Source organism: Tachysurus vachellii, chromosome 1 (genome assembly GCF_030014155.1).
Source record: "Tachysurus vachellii isolate PV-2020 chromosome 1, HZAU_Pvac_v1, whole genome shotgun sequence".
Classification (NCBI taxonomy): Eukaryota; Metazoa; Chordata; class Actinopteri; order Siluriformes; family Bagridae; genus Tachysurus; species Tachysurus vachellii.
The window spans coordinates 43,362,866-43,385,143 of NC_083460.1; the positions used below are offsets into that span (position 1 = coordinate 43,362,866).

Sequence of the window (22,278 nt, forward strand, 5' to 3'; positions counted from 1 at the left end):
CGATTTCCCAGTTAGGGTGTGATTAATTTTGGAGTCTAAGCTTGCCATTCCTTTCCTTCCTGTCACGGACGCGGAATAAAAACGGACCCAAATGCAGGACAGCTTAACAAAAAACAGTGATTTATTAACTAAAAAAACCACGAAACAGGACAAAGACAAATCAGACGAAGACAATAGGATTCCGCGCTGCACAAGGCAACGCGGCTCAATTAAATAATACAAATAATAATGACACATGAGGGACAGGTGTGCAGAGACAGGGAGGAAAAGACAAGGGCAGGGCAGACACGTGAACAAGGAACATACTGTAAACAAAAGGCACATGGCCAAAGTCCGGGCAGAGTCCTGACACTTCCTTTCTCTAATTTCTTCTTTTCCAGTCTCTTCCTCCATTTCTCCAATTTTAATTTCTTTGGTGTATTTTATTTTCATCTTTTTTCTCTACTTCTTTTGTTTGTTTGTGTAGTTAGTTTTGTGTTGTGTTATGTTGTGTTTGTCTCATTCATTAAACGCCATATTTTTGTTCCACAAGTGATTGTCTCTGAGTATCGCTCACAAACTTAAGGTACGTGCAACACCTGGTCTGAACTACATGCTCTATTAAGTTAATTTAATTTAAATTACGGTATAAAGTAAAAGGGAAGTGCGTCTTTCTCGGCCGGGGAAGATACCTCCTTCATAGAATTAATAAAGATTACACGGCCTGTTCGCCAGACGAACAGACCAAATACTGTAAGTGTAACGTTAATTGCATTACCGTCAATTTCAACTCAGGTTAAAATATTTAGGAGTCACTATAACACGTTATAATTACTTATAAATATTTACCTTGCTTCGCGAGCTAATATCGCTACACTATAATTTACAGTAAAGAGCTGGCATCAAAGACGCCAGCAATATACCGTTATTTTTACGGTATTCATATGTAAAATTACTTTACGGTAGTAGTCTGTAAAACAGAAATACAGTATATTTCTGTAGTCACACTGTTAAATGATTTCACAGTCGAATACAGTAAACAATAAATGCAGTATATTTCTGTGATTTATTTGGAAACTAAAATAATATTGTTTAGGTTGTTAGTAGATGTAGATGTGCCTGTCTACAGTAAACTGTGAGAAGTTAAAGTAACAACCTAAACAACATTATTTTAGTTTCCAAATAATCACAGAAATATCCTACATTTATTTTTTTTTTTACTGTTTTATAAATAACATAAATTTAGCAGTTTCCTAAAATATGAGTCTTGATTAATATTTAAAATATCAGTCTCCCAATGAACTTCAATATTCCCAGGGCTTAAGACAATTTTTTAAGATATGCATTATTGTGAATATTATGCAAAATAAGCAATGAACTCTTTAAAATCAAATACCTTTATTTTAAAGAGCAATGTCAATGTCAACATGAAAAAAAAGAAAGAAAAAAAGAAAATAAACCCTGTTGGACGATGCTGAGAAGAGCTTTCTAGTAGCAAACAGAAACAGTAGTCTGCTTTAGACTATGGTAATAAACTTACATTCTTAAATTGCCCGTCAGATACTGACCCTAATCCTTACCATATGTGAAGGGCATAACCTTTAGTTGACTTTTTTATTTAAGACATAAGTTTGAACACTTACCAAATTATTGTCATAAGTGATTTATCTTATCTACAGTAATTTAAGCTTTACCTTGAATAACACAATAGGTATAAGAAAAGGACCAAGGCAACAAATACACATTAGCAATATTTGGAAAACTACACTATTAAGACTATTTAAGGAACATTAAGACCTTTTTTATAACATGAGTAAGAACATTCAGCATGCACGCATCTTTGGCACATTTTGGGGAAAAAAAGATCAAAGGCTCGTGTTTTTCCTCTCAACATATTCCTGTGAGTTAGATTAATATTTCCTCAAAAGTCAACTTAAAAGATTTATATATGTAATCTGCAATATATTCTCTGCTGTCTGTAAAAATATACTTTCATAATAAAATTTGAACATATGCAGAATTGGCAACATTGAAAACATACTTAAGAACATTTTGAAACTATTATAGAAATTTTTTACACGATGTATCAATAATATGCATCAATAAAAACATTTAGGGATGAAACTATAAGATAGGCACCTGTGCCACTGCAAGCTAGACTTGCAGGTTACCTCTTAAAATTGTCCTGTGAGGTAGGCTTGTGTTTTTATATCTTAGTTCTTGTGGATCCAGGAGAGATGACCATCACTTTGGTAGCTGCTGTCCCTCTCTGCGGCATTATTCCAGTGCTGCCACTGTCAAACAACAAGAAACAATCATAATCATAATAATAAATAAACTACACAATCAGTATACACTCCAAGCTAATGCTTATAAAGTTAATAATACCGGTTCTCTTGTGCATTAATGTGGCAATGCCAGACTGTCAAAACAAAGAGAGAAAGATTAAAGAGCTCACCGATCTATATGAAGTTCCATTCAAAGTCAAGGAGATTCTTCAGTAGCATGGCGACATGTGTATTGACTGCAGAAGACTTCTTCTGGACGATCACACCTTTCTTCTTGGAGACAACCTTGCCCCTTTTCGCATTTGTCCTTCTCTCTGGATTTATACCAATGAAGCGCCTGAAATCGAAAGATCAGAGGTCTAAGATCAGAGTGGGGTTGCAACAACATACGTTTTTTTATACATGCAATTAAATGCAATGAATTTCTTTTTGTCTTTCTTCATTGCACAAATAGAGTGGATTGAATGACATCAAATGGAATTATAATAAAGCCTATACCCTGTGTGTGTGTGTGTGTGTGTGCGTGCGTGCGTGTGTGTAGATGTGTGTGTGCTTGTGTTGGTAGGTGTGTTTGTGTGTGTGTGTGTGTGTGTGTGTGTGTATACTGTAGGTGTGTGTGTTGAGGCTTGAAATGTACAGTACTAATACCATTTTATGCAAAAAATACAAACACAGTCATTTAATTGTATATATCCATATAATGATGACAGGGAATGGAGGGGGGGTTACCTATGAATAAATGCCAGAGTGCAGGCTGCCTCATCTTGATACTGAAGTTTGAATATATAGTAGATTGCAAACCTACAGTAGCAGCAAGTCCCGTTGCAACTGTTGGTGTGATGCCCTCAGAGATTACACGGCCAAAGGTGATCATCCAACCCTTAATTGTGACTTGCCCTGTTGCACCTGAAACTTCATAGCAACATGGGAATACTTGTTACCTTGTAAACTCAAGATGAATGGCTGATATGATATACAATGTGTCTATCAATGAATCTAAATTAAATGTACTGTATATTACCAGGCAGTATCAGGCGAGGACTTGCAGGAAGACTGAGAGTTGTCTCAATGTCAGCTGCAGTGGCAGACACCTGAAGGGAACAAATACATTATCCTTACCATAATAAGATTTTTAAGAAGAAAATTTATGAAAAGGACAATAATTAGTAAACACTAGGTGAGAGTTACCTAGAGGCAAATGAGGCAGGCTTCTGAAGTACCTACAATCAAACTGCTAAATAGATTTGGCATTCAAAATTTAAAGGGTAACAATTTTATTTTTACAGGTCTACTGCAAATGTCTAAAAAGTAGTATGAACCCTTTTGTGGCTCTAGAGGAAACTGCACATAATCTGATACATTACTTTAGTGAAATACTTTTTAAAACCTTGGACCTACTTTTCCCATATTGCAATTTAGCAACTGTGTGACAACATGGAGGTAATTTATCAGCTTACACGCAGCTTCCTCTGAGCCACAAAATAATTTACACTTCTGTTTTCACATATGTAGTAGAACTCCCCAAAACTAGTACACACATTAGGTGTCTGGACACTAAAGACTGCTGGAGTCACCCTTTAAAACACAGGGTTAGAAAGAAAAAATAAAACTTACATCTGTAAGAAGGATCAGCCCGGTTAGGTCCTCTCCAATGTGTGCCATGAGCAGCTGAACAACACGAAGTGCCATCTCATTATTTTCACCATTAGAGAGGATATCCTTGACATCTTTGTTGGTAGGTTTTCCCCTGAAGTATTCTGTGATGGCTCTTCCACATTACTCCATACTGAGTTCCAAGCTATGAAGCACATTGATGTCTGTGAGCAATTCAAAATGTGCATATATATACCTTGGCGTGAAAAGAAAAGGCCATTTGCTGTTCAAATCTTCAATGTCAGGTGGTGGAAGTGTATTTATATGGCGACGTTGTAGAGAGAATGTGATTGTCATTTTTCTATTGCCCGCAGGTAAATTCCTTGTAGATTGAAAATTTTCATGAACAAACATGCATTAGTATGGCTGCTGGCTGATTTTTAGTGACACCGTATCAGTCTTCACGCAGAAATGTTTAACCTTAACCGAGTTGCAATGTTAAGATTTTGAAAGAAAAGCCACAAATGATGCAAAACGGTTTGACAAAGCCTATATGCTCTAAAACAGTTGAGAAGTTGGCTGTGTGAGATGTGCAGCGACAGATAAATAAACAAAATGCATTCACAAAATAGAAGTCCAGAAAGACAATATTTTCAAACATCAGCGTACTGTTTTGGGCCTCTGTCTTGTTGCTCCAATTTAAGCAGCCCACAATGCATTGCTAACTACAGTACTAAACTGTTTAACATGAAAACAGTGTCTTAGTGTTGAAAATTGGCTGTAAATTAACAGCAATTGCTTACAGTGTACATACATACATACATACACACATATATATATGTGTGTGTATATATATATATATATATATATATATATATATATATATATATATATATATATATATATATATATAATGTGTGTGTGTATGTGTATATATATATATATATATATATATATATATATATATATATATATATATATATATATATATATATATATACACACCCACACACACTTCTATTTGGCAAGGATGCATTAAATGGATTACATGAATTAAAAAGAGTAGACATTTACATTGTTGAAAACACTTCAGTTTCAAATTCTGTTCCTTTTACCTTTTTATTCAAAGAATCCTGTTGGGTGCTGCCCCTTTAAGGACGCTAGTACGGTGCGCTCATGGGATTGCTTAGAAAAAAAAAGGTTAAGGAGGGAAAAAAAGGACACTGAGAGAAAAGCAAGGTTGTTTAGTTAAAATTTGTTAGAATGTGTATAAAATTCCCAGTTAAAAAATAACAAAACTATATATTCCCCAGTGTGGTGAGTGAATTATGTTATTTAAGTGAATTGATATTTTTTGAGTTGTTATTTAAATCGCTATTTGTAATTAGCGCCGAAGCGCCTTAACTATTGCTAATGCTAATGCATATGTTTGATGATGTTTAGACGTTTACTGTTTTTATATTGTTTGTCAAGATGTTCATAGAATATATGTTGCATTTAGTTATGTTGGCTTTGTAGAAGCCAACATTCTGATTTCCGTTATAAGCTTATTATTATTATTATTATTATTATTATTATTATTATTATTGTTATTTTTATTTTATTTTTTTTTCTTAGCGGGCTTTCTACGAAAAAAAATGCGGCCTAGGGCGTTCGAGCCAAATGCACCAAATTCGGATATGTCGTAGACCCTGGTCTGTAGTTGGCTGCTATTCTAACTTCTTACTTTTCTAAGCGATCGGAATTCCGGCATTCCCGGTACGGAAGCTCAAAGTGGCCTTTTTTCGTATCCACTTCCATTATAAACTTTGGAGGTTTATAACTTTGGAGGTTTATAACTAAGTTTTCGAGCGATTTACGCCAAACTTGGACAGGTTCTTTAGGACGTTACTCCGGACAAAGTTCCGGACTCGGCGTTCCTACGGAACTTTCGGTTTTCCCGTAGTCGACGATGGAACGTCCCATAGACTTGAATGGGGAATTCCTAAAATTCCTCTAAGCTCTCACACACGCAGTGTGCGCAGAGCTCAGGCACGGCTTCTCTCCTGTGTTCTATGCAGTATAATAATAAGTAGAATCCCATAATGACTGCAGTATTGACATGAAATGTCCAAACCCTCAGTAGCCACTTTTCGCCAAAAGTATTGGCACCCCACCGGGTATTCTGGTGACGTCACGTGCAGCCCCGCCCCCAAAATAAACGAAATCAAAAATTAGCACAACATGGACATGTCATATATCAAAACATTCAGCCCAATGAGGGGAACTGCCTCACGTGTATTTTGGACACGTGACGTGACGTAACGTGACGTCACGTGAAAATCAAAAATTAGCACAACATGGACATGTCATATATCAAAACACTCAGCTCAATGAGGGGAACTGCCCCACATGTATTTTGGACACGTCACGTGACGTAACGTGACGTCACGTGAAAATAAAAAATTAGCACAACATGGACATGTCATATATCAAAACACTCAGCTCAATGAGGGGAACTGCCCCACATGTATTCTGGTCACGTCACGTGAGGTCACGTGTAGCCCCGCCCCCAAAATAAGCGAAGAATCAAAAATTTGCACAACATGGACATGTGACATATCAAAACACTCAGCCCAATGAGGGGAAGTGCCTCACGTGTGTTATGGTCACGTCACGTGACGTCACATGAAAATTAAAAATTAGCACAACATGGACATGTGACATATCAAAACACTCAGCACAATGAGGGGAACTGCCTCACGTGTATTCTGGTCACTTTTGATGTATTTTGATGTCACGTGACGTCATGTGAAAATCAAAAATTTGCACAACATGGACATGTGACATATCAAAACACTCAGCACAATGAGGGGACTGCCTCATGGGTATTCGGATCACGTCACATGCTCATTTCCGCTCGCCTCCAAAAGTATTGGCACTCTAGCGGTCCAGTAGCTTTTACAATCTTTCTGTCCACTTGCCTCCAAAAGTAACACTGACCCTTATGTCCACTCGCCTCCAAAAAGCACCGGCCTTTGTGAATACTTGCACCGTCAAAGCCAACATCAAAGTTTGTCTCGACGAACTTTACAAATCTAGTTCTAAATTGCATTTGGTTATGTTGGCAATACTGTTTAGTAATTTGAGTTGTTTGTGTTTTGCAGTTTGACCACACACACACACGTACACATGTACACATGTATAAACATGCACACATAAATGTGCAACAAAACCCAACAAATCCTGAAAATTAAACTACAGCAACAACGTATGTGTGTGCATTGTACAAAATATCCAGCTTAATGTTATCATTTTGTGGGTAACAAATCCACATACAAATTCTTAATTGAGCACAAATTATAATTGATATTTAAGCATAAAATCATGGTATCAGAATGATTTGTGAAAGATCATGTGACACTGAAGACTGGAGTAATGATGCTGAAAATACAGCTTTAATCACAGGAATAAATTACATTTTATTATATATTCACATAGAAAACAGCTTTAACATTGATATAATATTACACTGTTTTATTGTATTTATGATATAATAAATTCAGCTTTGATCACAGGAATAAATTACAGTGATGCCTCGAGATACGAGTGCTTTGACATACAAATTTTTTGAGATACGAGCTGTGATTCGACCATATTTTCGCTTGAGATACTAGCAAATTTTTGAGATACGAGCTGTGATTCGACCATATTTTGACATACGAGCATCCGAGCCGCTGCCACCGAAACAAAGATCCCCAACAATCACGTGTGCTCTGTTTCCCCCCACCTCAGCTTCCCGCGTCTCACTCAGTTAAAGCCGCCTTTCCACTGCACACGACAAACGACGGCTGATAAACTGGAAGTCATTCATTTCCTATGGAGAGGGCTACTTGTGGTGCCGACCATCTGCGGATCCGTAATTTTCGGATCCGTTTTGAGCGTGGGATCCGTTAAAAAATTTGAACTACACCACACTACACCACACTACACTGCTACACTGCGACTACACCGTATCCGATATGCCGACCGGACAGGTTTTTATTAAAACGAGCGGCAGATGTTAGTGAGCTTTAACTCTCTTCATTTGAATATATTGTCTTCTGGTAAAGTAGGTTCCTGACTTTTGTATACTATCTGCTTAACTCACTTTGTTCTAGAGTAGTGTGATTTGAATTGTGTTATATTCTATACCATTGTTGATTTTATAGTGTTGGTCTTTGTTGTTCTCTCAGCTGATTAATCAGGAGTAGTTTCAGTCTACATTAAGGTGTGAATTGTGGGCAGGGCTTACCTATTTACCTATGTTTGTAAGTATATCTCTCTCTCTCTCATTGTAACTTTAGTGTCTAGTACTGTCTTGATATTTTCTACCATACCTTAATTCTCACTCATTTGACTGCAAATATGTGCCTTAAACCCATCTCTGTACTCAATTCCTACTCTCGCAGACGCTCTCGTCCACAGAGCAGAGGTCACAATCCCAGTAACCTCATCTACCCTCCTCTGTTGTGTAAGTCTCAAACAGTGGTGGTAGGTGGGCTCTCGAATTGCCAGTCTGCTGTGAAAAAAGCTGATTTTATCTCTGCTTTAACTTCCCATTACTCCTTTGATTTTCTTGCGCTAACAGAGACCTGGATATCCCCACAGAACACTGCTACACCAGCTGCTTTATCCTCTGCCTATGCTTTCTCTCACTCACCACGAGAAACAGGCAGGGGTGGTGGTACAGGTGTATTGCTGTCAAAGAAATGGTGCTTTACACCTCTCCTCTTGTAACATTTAACCATCTCCTCTCTTGAATTCCATGCCATTTCAGTTACCTCTTCAATCAACCTTGTTATCATTGTTGTTTACCGCCCTCCTGGTCCCCTAGGTGACTTGCTGGAAGAAATGGACACACTGCTTAGTGTTTACCCTTCCAATAGCTCCCCTCTGACGCTGCTTGGTGACTTCAACCTCCCCTCTGACAAGCTACATTCTTCTTCCCTCCTGTCTCTTCTCGACTCATTCACCCTCACACTCAACAGCTACATCCCCACACACAAAGGAGGCAATGTCCTGGACCTGTTTTTCACCCGTCCTTCTCCAGCTACAGACGTGACTGCTACCCCACTACACGTCTCTGATCATCACCTGGTATCCTTCATCATCACTCTCCCTACACTACCTATCACCCCCTCGCTCTTACTCGCCGCAACCTTCACTCTGTCTCCCCTTCTTCTGTAGCTTCTGGCACTCTTTCTTCCCTTCCTGATCCTGAGTCTTTTTCCTCACTACCCTTGGACTCGGCCACAGATACTCTCCTCTCTTCTCTTTCCTCAACTATGGACTTCCTCTGCCCTATGTTCACTAAACCCAAGAAAACTTCTTATTCTGCTCCTTGGCTTTCAGATGTGCTGCGCAACAATCGAAGAGAGCTAAGATCATCAGAGAGAAAGTGGAAGAAATCTCAACTTGATGCAGATCTTGATTCTTACCGAACACTTCTTGCCAAGTTCTCCTCAGATGTGACTTCTGCCAAGACTTCCTTCTACAAGGAAAAGCTTGAAGCTTCCTCACATGACCCTCGGAAATTCCACAACATCATCTCTTCTCTGCTCAACCCCCCGGCTCCACCTTCTTCATCCTCCCTGACTGCAGAAGACTTTGCTTCCTTCTACCAGGAGAAGATTGAGGAAATCTCCCAGACCTTCACTTCAGCCCCGACTGCACTTATATCTCAGAGTATGGATTCCCCTACACCTTTGTTGTTGCATTTCTCAACTGTAGCAGCAGAAGAGATTTTACAGCTCATCCAGTCTTGCAATCCTACTACCTGCCCATTGGATCCACTCCCTTCCACTATGCTCCAGACCATCTCGCAAGACCTTCTGCCCTTCATTCCCATTATCGTCAATAGATCCATAGCATCTGGTCAGGTACCAACTACTTTCAAGAGAGCAAGGGTTATTCCCATCCTAAAGAAACCTGCTCTGGATCCATCAGACATCAGTAACTACAGACCGGTATCACTTCTCTCGTTTCTTTCAAAAATTCTCGAACGCATTGTCTATAATCAACTGTCTGTCTATCTCTCACAGAACAACCTCCAAGACCCCAACCAGTCTGGCTTTAAAGCAGCTCATTCCACAGAGACAGCCCTTTTGGATGTCTCTGAGAAACTACATACTGAGATACTGCTAGATCAGCCAAACTGTCATCCGTCCTTATCCTCCTTGACCTTTCAGCAGCGTTTGATACGGTCAACCACAAGATTCTCTTAGCCACCCTCAGGAGTCTTGGGATTTGCGGATCAGCTTGGGAATGGTTTGCTTCCTACCTGGAAGGACGCTCATATCAGGTAACATGGAGGGGAGTGACATCTGCTCCACGCAGACTCTCCACTGGCGTCCCACAGGGCTCAGTACTTGGTCCTCTTCTTTTCTCCCTGTATACTCACTCTCTTGGTGAAGTTATTTCCTCACATGGGTTCTCTTACCACTGCTATGCTGACGATACACAACTTATCTTCTCTTTCCCACCCTTAGATACAACAGCTTCTGATCGAATCTCAGCATGTCTGGCAGAAATTTCATCATGGAGGACTGCTCATCAGTTAAAGCTCAATCCTAGCAAAACTGAACTGCTGTTCATCCCAGGTGATTCATCCCCAGGTCATGATCTTGCTATATCCTTGCACAACGATCTGATCTCCCCTTCAGCCACAGCTCGCAACCTTGGGGTAACCATGGACAATCAACTGTCTTTTTCCTCTCATGTTGCTAATGTGACTCGCTCATGTCGGTTTCTACTCTACAACATTAGAAGGATTCGGCCATTTCTGTCCACACAGGCTGCTCAGGTACTTGTTCAGTCTCTTGTCATTTCTAGACTGGATTACTGCAATGCACTGGCAGGTCTACCTATGAACGCTATCTGCCCTCTGCAAATGATCCAAAATGCAGCTGCATGGCTTCTTTTCAACCTGCCAAAGTTCTCGCATACCACCCCGCTGCTGCGATCCCTCCACTGGCTTCCGGTAGCTGCACGCATCAGATTCAAAACACTGATGCTGGCCTACAAAGCCAAAAATGGCCCAGCTCCCTATTACCTCAAAGCCCTCATCACTCCTCGCACTGCACCCCGCACCCTCCGATCTACCAGCACTGCTCGACTGGTTCCACCATCTCTCAGGGTAAGAGGCAAGTATACTTCAAGACTCTTCTCTGTACTGGCACCAAGGTGGTGGAATGAACTTCCCCTAGAGGTCCGGACAGCTGAGCCACTGGCTATTTTCAAGCGGCGGTTGAAGACCTACTTATTCAGGAAACACTTCAACTAGCACTTCTTTCCTTATCTTTTGCATTAAAAAAAAACACCTTTGACACTTTTTCATTGTAACTCTGAACAAATGTTTTAAACTCATGGTATCTTAAGTATGTAACTTAGTGATCCAGCATTAATGTATTCAATGTTAGAGATTTAACCCTCTGGGGTCTGACCATTTTGTGACACTGGCAGAGGTTCTGACATGCTCTTACATTTGGTCTTTTTTCAGTTACTTCAATACATATTAATGGCTAATATCACATAACACTGTATTCAGCACAAACTGGGCTACAATATTATGTAACTAAAATGTATGTACATGTTTGTATATTTAAGTAAATTATGTTTATGCGTGGTTAGTAAAAAAAAGAAAAAGAAAAGTTGCTGAAATAAGGCGAAGAAACACATACTAAACATTAGTTCACAAACAATAAAGTTCTCTACTCTTGTAGAGTTGAGAATTTGCTACAAAAAGATGTAAAAACCATTTTACCCACTCATTCACATGAAACAATACATTGATTTAACTTTTGTAAGACAGTTTTTGTTGTGTAAAGGCAATATGCGAGGGCGGGTCAATGGTCATGAATATTGATGATTCACACCTGAGGAGGCCCAACCCCTAATGGCTTAGTCTGGATTGTGTTGACAAAAGAATGAGTGTGGGGAGACTCAAAGAGAAAATCTTTTGCTTGTAGTTTACTAAAATAGTGTACAATAAAGTACAAAAGACATTTATATCTGTACTTGACAAAATAAGACTTTTATTTTACCAATGGTAAAAAAAACATGAACAATACAATAGAGTCAAGAGTCAAGAAGCTTTATTGTATGGAATGATTCTTTACAATATAAAAAATAAGATATAAATTTGTAAGCCATCACACACTGTGAATCTTTGAGAAAGGAGTTTAAATGTCGTCATGCCATTGCTCAAAACGGTTCCTATTTAACTGAACACACATTAGTCTCAGTTGCTTTGAGAACTGAAAGAGACCTACGGCATGTGTGAGTAGCAGGTGATGGTAAAGGTAAAGGTGATGCAGACACATTCCTAAAAAAAAAAAAACATAATTAGTCTAATTTTCCAAAGTACTAAGCAACACATTAGTAATAATAATATATAACTAATATATACTAATATACAATATAACAGAAAAATGGGTACATGTGGACGTACTCTTTTTTGTTCCCAGTTGCGTTGCTGCGTGCCCTCGTGCGAGTATCAGACGAAGGTGAACGTGTTGCAGCCACATTCCTAAAAAAAATATCATAATTAGTATCATGTATTTGCAAAGTACAAAGCAACACACCAGTATTACTAATACTGAGAACATAAAAAAGGGTAAATGTGGCTTACACTGGATGAATGTCGCTCGCGTTGCTGCGTGCCCTCGTGCGAGTATCAGACGAAGGTGAACGTGTTGCAGCCACATTCCTAAAAAAATATCATAATTAGTATCATGTATTTTCAAAGTACAAAGCAACACAATTAATATAATGTATTTTCCACATCAGTAATACAAATATTCTGCACGCATAACAGAAAAAAATGGTTACATGTGGACGTACTCCTTATTGTTCTCGTTGCTGCGTGCCCCCGTGCGAGCATCAAACGAAGGTGAAAGTGTTGCAGCCGGTGCAGGTGAAGACAAGAGTGATGCAGCCACATTCCTACAAAAGTTTTTAATAATTAATATAATGTATTCTCCACAGTAACAAACTTATAAAGCAATAACTAAGGCAGTTAAGCATAGCTGAGATAAAATAATTGGGTACAGAAATGCGGCCATTACTGAACATATTTATGGCTAAACATTAACACATGACATCTCCGGGCACATTTACAGCTCATCGACACCACATCGATACATTTACACCCGAACAGATAGTCACGTAAACAAGACTAGTTGAGGCATAAACACTAGTCAAAATATATTCTAAATAGTGATATTGCTATATAACATATTGTATATTCACATTACATTAATCAGCATACAGCTTAATAAGAACTAACATTTTAAGGTAAATAAAAGTTGCCAATTAGCTACAAGACATTTCTATAAAGTCACTCTTAATATCTGCTTGCAAATAGTCTGTATACAATACAGTATATATCATTTTACATCACACAAGATTTCAACAAATGTAAGTAAAACTTACTCTTCAGAAATTATATCCTCGCTCGCGGATCAAGTCGCTCTTCAAAATACAAACGTTCGTCGTCAGAGTCCTGCTCTTCATCTTCATCTGAGGAAACTTCCTCTGCTGTAAAGCGTTTCATCTTCCCAGCGCGTTGATAAGTGAATAATCTGTTAAAACTTTGTGCTTCTTACATTGTTTGGGGGCGTTGATCTTATTTGCATAGCCCGCTCAGGTAATTTTCATATGAATGACGCGCACGGCGGTAGGTGGGATCACATTAGTGGTAATGAGGTCGAGCCAGAAAAACTGTACCTCTCTTTACTTACATACAGATTACACAAAAAGACAATATTTGCTTTCGATTTTAATTAGCTCATTTAAAAGTAGACATTTCAGGCTTTCATTAGACATATGTATCATGTTCGTGTGATAAGTATTGGTGGAGTTATCAGTTCATGTTTGTAACGTGTTTCAGGAAGAAGGTCAAGTTCACAGAGATGTCTGAATGCACAACCTGGTTATTTTCTTTATTTGCCAAAAGCATAGCGTTTTGTTGTTAATATGAAGGCACTCAAATAAAAGTAGACACTTCACAGTTTCGAATGATGTATTACATGTATGTGTATGACTATGAATGACGGAGTATTTTAAGTGGACTTCACGTTGAAGAGGAAAAAATGCGCCAAAGACGCGCCGGCGCGTCTTTCGACCCCAGAGGGTTAAGCACTTATGTACGTCGCTCTGGATAAGGGCGTCTGCCAAATGCTGTAAATATAAATGTAGTGAGGAAATAGTGCCAAAAAAGGCAAAAGCAAGTGAAGAGGAAATTGATGAAGAAAATTAAACAAAATTAATGTAAAGAAAACAGAAATTGTAGCAATTAAGTTCAGTTAAGTTAAGAGAAATCAAGCATCGCGTTAGTTCTGGCAGGCCATGTCGTCAAGCGTGCATCAGCTGTTAATCAGCTGTCCACGACGCGCACCAATCCGGTTACGACATCCATATTACCCGACCATTTAAATTTCCATTCATTGAGCCGCTTTCTAGCGCTTCGCTGCTGCTGCGATTTAAACTCCCTCCTCCAACCCCGACTCCACCATGCCATAACCCGTGCACATTGTACCAGTTTACGTCATAAATCTCCAAATATTTTTTTCTCTCTCTCTCCCTCTCTCTCTAATTATTTAATTATTTATTTATCCATTTTATTATTTTCCTTTCCTATTTTTAACTCTATGCATGATTAATGGTTCTGTTATACGGGGGTCTATTCTATTTTCTAGTTGCTGCTCTCCCCGCTCTAAATGAAGTTTAGTTAAGTTCCATTTAAGTGTAAAGTAGCATTAAGAGTGTGAGTAAGTGAACGAAAGTGAAAGTGTAATTCCTCCTAACTCCTCCGCCTGTTTACTCCTCCCTCAACCTCCGAGCGCATCTTCCATAAAGTAAAACCAGTTTATTTTTTTAACATTCTCTTTTATTACTGTATGTTTTTAATACAATATTTGTCATTTATAAATACAGGTACTGTACATTTTTCATATTCAAAACAAACAAAACAACTGGAGTGGAATTTTGCGAGCTGGAACGGATTAATGGGATTTCAATTAATTTAAATGGGGAAAATTGCTTTGAGATACGAGCAATTTGAGATACGAGCAAGGTCACAGAACGAATTAAACTCGTATCTCGAGGTATCACTGTACACTACTTTATATTCAGAGAACAGATTTCACAACATTTCTGTTTTTACTATATTTTTGATGCATGTACTGTACATACAGCTTAAGAGACTTTGAACAATCTTAATGTTTTCAAAGTTCTGACTTATACTGTATATGTTTATATGCTTATTGGTGCATGCATTTACGACAGTGTTACTCACATAATGTAGAGTACCAAGTAAAAGCACTTACCTTGGAGTTTGTTACATTCCACACATCACCGTGCCCGTTAAAAGCTGAAAGCGCAGATAACAGTATAGATAACAGTTTAGTGAATGCGACTATTTAATGTGATTTGGTTTGCCGTATGGATCTTACCTTGGCTTGACTGAGTGACCTTAGAATGACCACCTAATAAAACGAACGGTGCTGCCATGGCGAGGCGACTAAGTTATGGCGAATTCAGAGAAACATGAAGTGTCTTCTATCTAAGGTAAAAAATGTCTTATTGTGATGACACGCGGTGTGTATGGTCGGCCAAGGATTCCGATCGCATCGACGTACTTATTGTGAGTCCCGGGTATAGCGCCACCTACAGGCCCCAGGAAGTGTGTCAGTCACAAAGGTGGATTTTTTGACAGCTGCATGCGGTAAACTTTTTAAATACTCCTCCTAGGGATTCATGCAATTGAGACCAGACTTGGCCACCATGACGCAGAGATACTGGAGATGTGAAATTGCGAACGGATTTTTGATATCTCAAACACTGTGTTGCCATGGCATCATGTCAAATTTACTTTTATTTCAGGCATATTTAAGGCTTTTGGCGTGCTTAGATTAACTTGAAATTTGACACATACATCACATTTGTCGGCTGTTAAGTGTGGACAAAAAGGTCAGACAAAGGTGTGTCTCTTAAGTGGCTCACTAGCGCCCTCGTTTGTCTAAAATGTGGGGTTTCATTTACCTACAGTCCCCAAATGGGTCAGTAACGACATAAAATTGTCCACTAATGTTTACCCACTTGATGCACATGCCCACCGTGCGTTGTTTTCTGGGAGGCACCGTATAGCGATAAAAAAACAGCTATATTTCAGTGTTTAATATTATAAAAACAAAAACAGCACAAACTAAACTTTTAGCAGCACAAACCAGCACAAACGAAGCACAAACAAACGAGACTATTTTGGGTAAATTTGGAGCAGGTGGGGGGCTGAGTGACCTCTTTCCAAAAAAAAAAAAAAAAAGCATACTACGAAGGACAAAACAGTCATACAGGTAGATTTATTTTAGAAAACAAATAAACAACCAAAAACTACGGTTATAGTTAGGGTTAGGATTAGGGTTAGATTATCAAATAGGACACGCCTACCCAATGACGGAATATCTGTTACGCTGTTCTGAAATCCCTGGAAATAATTGCCTACCGACTACGGACACTCTTTGCCAGATTGTCTCATCATGTTATCGTTGCTACCGCTCGTGCATGCCGTTTTCCCCCTGTAAGTTTCACTTTCGTTTTTACTGATTACCCTGTTGGATTTCGGCCGCGCGTGTTTCAAATCGTGGAATTCTCTTTTTATTCTCTTCGGTTCCTTTGGGATTATATATTTTTGTGTTTGTCGGCCAGAGACCCTTTTGTTTTTTCAACTCTTTCATTCTGGATATCAGTCCTATTTTCGCATATCTTTGTTGGAATAATTTTTTGTTTTTTGCTTCTATGGACTAAGAGACCTTTCTGGATTATTCATTTGATTTTGAATTTGTACTGTTTCCTGGACTTGCTCTTCTTGATTTTTCTGTGTCAGTTTTTTGTTTGAGGATTCCTGTAACCATATCATCTTGTTGGGGAACATTTTGTTTGGTCTGTTATTTCTGTTTAGCCCTGTGACTGTTTCTGTGTTGGATTACCCCTGCTATTGATTACTTAAACCTGTTTGATTGGGTGTCGTATGCGTTCTGCATTTTTGGGTCCATTCCCCACTGCACCCTGACAATACTTGTAATTGCTGACTTGTCAGTAAGCGACAGAAGCATGTATAAAGACCATGGGATGATCATTTGATCAACAAAATTGAGAGAAACGTCAAAATAATGTTGAAATAAAGCTGAAAAATTCTAGACCATTTAAAACACACAACTAAAAAATACCGCATAAAAAACAGTATTTCACCAAATAACAAAGATGCATTCTCAGCAGAGATATGACTGTTTGTGGTTATTCAACTATCAGCTCCTTTTTATTTATTACATTTTACTCTATTGTCATAAATGTACTAAATACATAAATGCATTTTTATTTACTCCCCACTGTTATCACCTTATTTTATTTTTAATTGATTTACTGTTTATTTATTTATTTTGTGCACTTATAACATTAGTTTAAATTACTTTTGCTGCTTTAAAAGTTTACATTACTGCAAATTTTAAATAACCTTGTACTGTTACAGTATAACATTACTGTGAATTACTTTGTGCTGCTATGACCAAGTTTCGAATTGCACTGAGCTTCCATATCCCTATTTAGAATTATGCTGCACTGTTTTAATCCCTATTTTGAATTGAATGATGATTATGGTGGCTCTCATACACACACATACACACAAAATACAATGTAGACTGCCTCTTAAAATAGCAACTGTGTTTGAGTCATTGAATGTTTGAGAAAGTCATGCAGGGTGCTACTACATCTATTGAGGTTATGGTGGTCTTGGTAGTGTAGGTGAAGGTGTCCTATATTATGTTCTCCAGAAAACACCTACAGCACACCATCATAAATAGGCTATGCTTAACACTGACGAACAACTGCTGAGTTGTTGTCCTTTTTACTATACAGTCTGTTTTTTTTTTTCACTTTATACTGTATGCGTTGTTCACCAAGTATTTTTTGCCTAGTCCAAGTACTTCTGTTTGATAATCAACCAACCTGTGCTGAAATTCTTAGCCTAACTTGTTTTCAGATTGTATGCTGGAACTGTACAAAGTTTTCTGTTTGTTTGTTTTGTTTTTTGACACGGTGAGAAATATTTCCCCTTTTTTAGGTATTTATGAAGCAATATTGTCTACAAATCCAACAGCCTTCTACATTTTCATCTACTACACAATTTTTAATACTATATTGTTATTTTTATTACAGTTTCTACACAAACATCAACTACATATGAAACATCTCCATCTTCATTGACTATAGATATAACATCTGTAACGCAAACAACTACAAATGAAACATCATCTCCGTCTTCACCTTCTTCAGAGACAACACCCATGCCTACAAGTACGACGCCAACAACACCCACAAGTACGATGCCAGACCTAACGGCCACAAGTACCACGCCAGACCTAACGGCCACAAGTACCACGCCAAACCTAACGGCCACAAGTACCACGCCAAACCTAGCGGCCACAAGTACCACGCCAAACCTAACGGCCACAAGTACCACGCCAAACCTAGCGGCCACAAGTACCACGCCAAACCTAACGGCCACAAGTACCACGCCAAACCTAGCGGCCACAAGTACCACGCCAAACCTAACGGCCACAAGTACCACGCCAGACCTAACGGCCACAAGTACCACGCCAAACCTAGCGGCCACAAGTACCACGCCAAACCTAACGGCCACAAGTACCACACCTCCACCCACGACAACGGACCCTCCAACCACGCCTCCACCCACAACGGACCCTCCAACCACGCCTCCACCCACAACAGACCCTCCAACCACGCCTCCACCCACAACGGACCCTCCAACCACGCCTCCACCCACAACGGACCCTCCAACCACGCCTCCCCCGACGACAACGTACCCGCCTCCCCTGACGACAACGTACCCTCCAACCACGCCTCCACCCACAACGTACCCGCCTCCCCCGACAACAACGTACCCTCCAACCACGCCTCCACCCACAACGGACCCTCCAACCACGCCTCCCCCGACGACAATGGACCCTCCAACCACGCCTCCACCCACAACGGACCCTCCAACAACGCCTCCACCCACAACGGACCCTCCAACCACGCCTCCACCCACAACGGACCCTCCAACCACGCCTCCACCCACAACGGACCCGCCAACCACGCCTCCACCCACAACAGACCCTCCAACCACGCCTCTACCCACAACGGACCCTCCAACCACGCCTCCACCCACAACGGACCCTCCAACCACGCCTCCCCCGACGACAACGTACCCGCCTCCCCTGACGACAACGTACCCTCCAACCACGCCTCCACCCACAACGTACCCGCCTCCCCCGACAACAACGTACCCTCCAACCACGCCTCCACCCACAACGGACCCTCCAACCACGCCTCCCCCGACGACAATGGACCCTCCAACCACGCCTCCACCCACAACGGACCCTCCAACCACGCCTCCACCCACAACGGACCCTCCAACCACGCCTCCACCCACAACGGACCCGCCAACCACGCCTCCACCCACAACGGACCCGCCAACCACGCCTCCCCCGACGACAACGTACCCGCCTCCCCCGACGACAACGTACCCGCCTCCCCCGACGACAACGTACCCTCCAACCACGCCTCCACCCACAACGGACCCGCCAACCACGCCTCCCGCGGCGACAACAGACCCTCCAACCACACCTCCACCCACAACGGACCCGCCAACCACGCCTCCACCCACAACGGACCCGCCAACCACGCCTCCACCCACAACGGATCCTCCAACCACGCCTCCCCCGACGACAACGTACCCTCCAACCGCGCCTCCCCCGACGACAACGGACCCTCCAACCACGCCTCCACCCACAACGGACCCGCCAACCACGCCTCCCCCGACGACAACGTACCCGCCTCTCCCGACGACAACGGACCCTCCAACCACGCCTCCACCCACAACGGACCCGCCAACCACGCCTACACCCACAACGGATCCTCCAACCACGCCTACCCCGACGACAACGTACCCGCCTCCCCCGACAACAACGTACCCTCCAACCACGCCTCCACCCACAACGTACCCGCCAACCACGCCTCCACCCACAACGGACCCTCCAACCACGCCTCCACCCACAACGGACCCTCCAACCACGCCTCCACCCACAACGGACCCTCCAACCACGCCTCCACCCACAACGGACCCGCCAACCACACCTCCCCCAACGACAACGTACCCTCCAACCACGCCTCCACCCACAACGGACCCTTCAACCACGCCTCCACCCACAACGGATCCTCCAACCACACCTACCCCAACGACAACGTACCCGCCTCCCCCGACGACAACGTACCCTCCAACCACGCCTCCACCCACAACGGACCCGCCAACCACGCCTCCACCCACAACGGATCCTCCAACCACGCCTCCCCCGACGACAACGTACCTGCCTCTCCCGACGACAACGGACCCTCCAACCACGCCTCCACCCACAACGGACCCGCCAACCACGCCTCCACCCACAACGGACCCGACAACCACACCTCCCCCAACGACAACGGACCCTCCACCCACAACGGACCCTCCAACCACGCCTCCACCCACAACGGATCCTCCAACCACGCCTGACCCGACGACAACGTACCCGCCTCCCCCGACGACAACGGACCCTCCAACCACACCTCCACCCACAACGGACCCTCCAACCACGCCTCCACCCACAACGGACCCGCCAACCACACCTCCCCCAACGACAACGCACCCTCCAACCACGCCTCCACCCACAACACACCCTCCAACCACGCCTCAACCCACAACGGATCCGCCAACCACGCCTCCCCCGACGACAACGGACCCGCCAACCACGCCTCCACCCACAACAGACCCGCCAACCACGCCTCCACCCACAACGGACCCTCCAACCACGCCTCCACCCACAACGGACCCACCAACCACGCCTCCACCTGCAACAGACCCACCAACCAGGCCTCCACCCACAACAAGTATTATTTGTCATACTCTAATCCTCAACATCCTATTCTAAATTCTAAGATATTAAATAGCATTTTTAAATGGATTTGTGTTTTGTTCATTCATTTGTTTGTTAATTTATTTTTTATTGTTGTTAAATTAACTCTTGTATTAACTCTTATTTCTCCATATATTACAGAGTCTGCTCAAGCAGTTGTTAGGATGCAGTCTATCACTGAACTAAGCAATGAAAATATCATCATATATATAGAAGAGGTAAGACTACACTCTATGCTATATTGTAATATAGATAAAAAGCATTCCTGCTTTTATAAGGAAATAAAACAACAGGGTGGTATCATGTAGCCACTCTAAAGTTGTCTTTATAATCTTCCTATTACTGTCAGCAACACAGGGGTAAAAGCAGACCCAGATACAGGAAAGCATAAAATAAACAGGTTTATTAACTAAAAAAGACAAAACAGGGACAGACTAGGACACAAGACAACAGAGGACAATATAAGATGAGGATTCCATGCTGCCATAGGCAATGTGGCACAGTTAAATACATGACACAATTAACCACATAAGGAACAGGTGTGCAGAGGCGGGGAGGAAGAGACAAGGGCGGGGCAGACACAAACATAAACAAAAGCATGTGGCCAAAGTCCCGGCTGAGTCCTGACAATTACAGAATGTGCTGAAATATACCACAGCAAATTATATAATTAGTATTTAGTATCATATTTTTAGCTATTTATGATATTTAACTTTGTAATGTTTGTGTAACAAGTTAGTTCCTATTTTTACTTATGTGAGAGTGAGAAGTTAATAAGCCCAAAATGCATCTTATGGTACAAAGTACTGACACTGGCATAAATGTCTCTTTACAGAAAACATCATACATCTTTTTGTTAAATAACATGATGTGTTTATTATTATCATTAGATTGTGTGTAGTGTCTGCCCTAACCCTTGTCTACTGTGAAAGTTTAACTCTTAAATGATCAGCACAGTTTTTTTAACCATCATTCTTTTTATTGCAGTTTTATCAACGCATTCAGGCTATGGTTAATGGCACCATTAGGATGACAGTGAAGAGGATTGAAAAAGTACCAACATGACAACCTGATTTGTTAAATACTAGAAATGAATGATCCTGAAATCTGAAGAATAGATTTTATTATTCCTGCTGGCACCTACAGTAACACCATACATTATTTGCCCAATACAATTCCAACCCATTCACACTAAGTGACCAAGTGGTACAACAGTTATTAGATCAAACACTGATTACCAATAATGGTATAGTTTACATTTCTGGCATTTAGCAGACACCCTTATCTACAGTGACTTAATTTACATTTTTATTTAAAAAAAAAAGGGGGGGATAGTGTCAGGGATAGTGATTCCCTGGCTGGGATTTTAAAACCCTTAGCCAATACATTTGAGC

At 41.2% G+C, this 22,278-nt stretch overlaps 1 protein-coding gene and 1 long non-coding RNA gene across 2 annotated transcripts in view; both read right to left on the reverse strand.

Moving 5' to 3' along the window:
• LOC132856422 (gastrula zinc finger protein XlCGF7.1-like) overlaps positions 1-22,278 on the reverse strand; it is a 126,954-nt gene that overhangs the window by 55,638 nt on the left and 49,038 nt on the right.
• Positions 12,325-13,374, reverse strand: LOC132851521 (uncharacterized). The gene is made up of 4 exons (XR_009649035.1): positions 13,314-13,374; positions 12,723-12,824; positions 12,511-12,588; positions 12,325-12,408 (listed from the first exon to the last, which is right to left on the reverse strand). It is a non-coding gene; the product is annotated as an uncharacterized LOC132851521 (long non-coding RNA).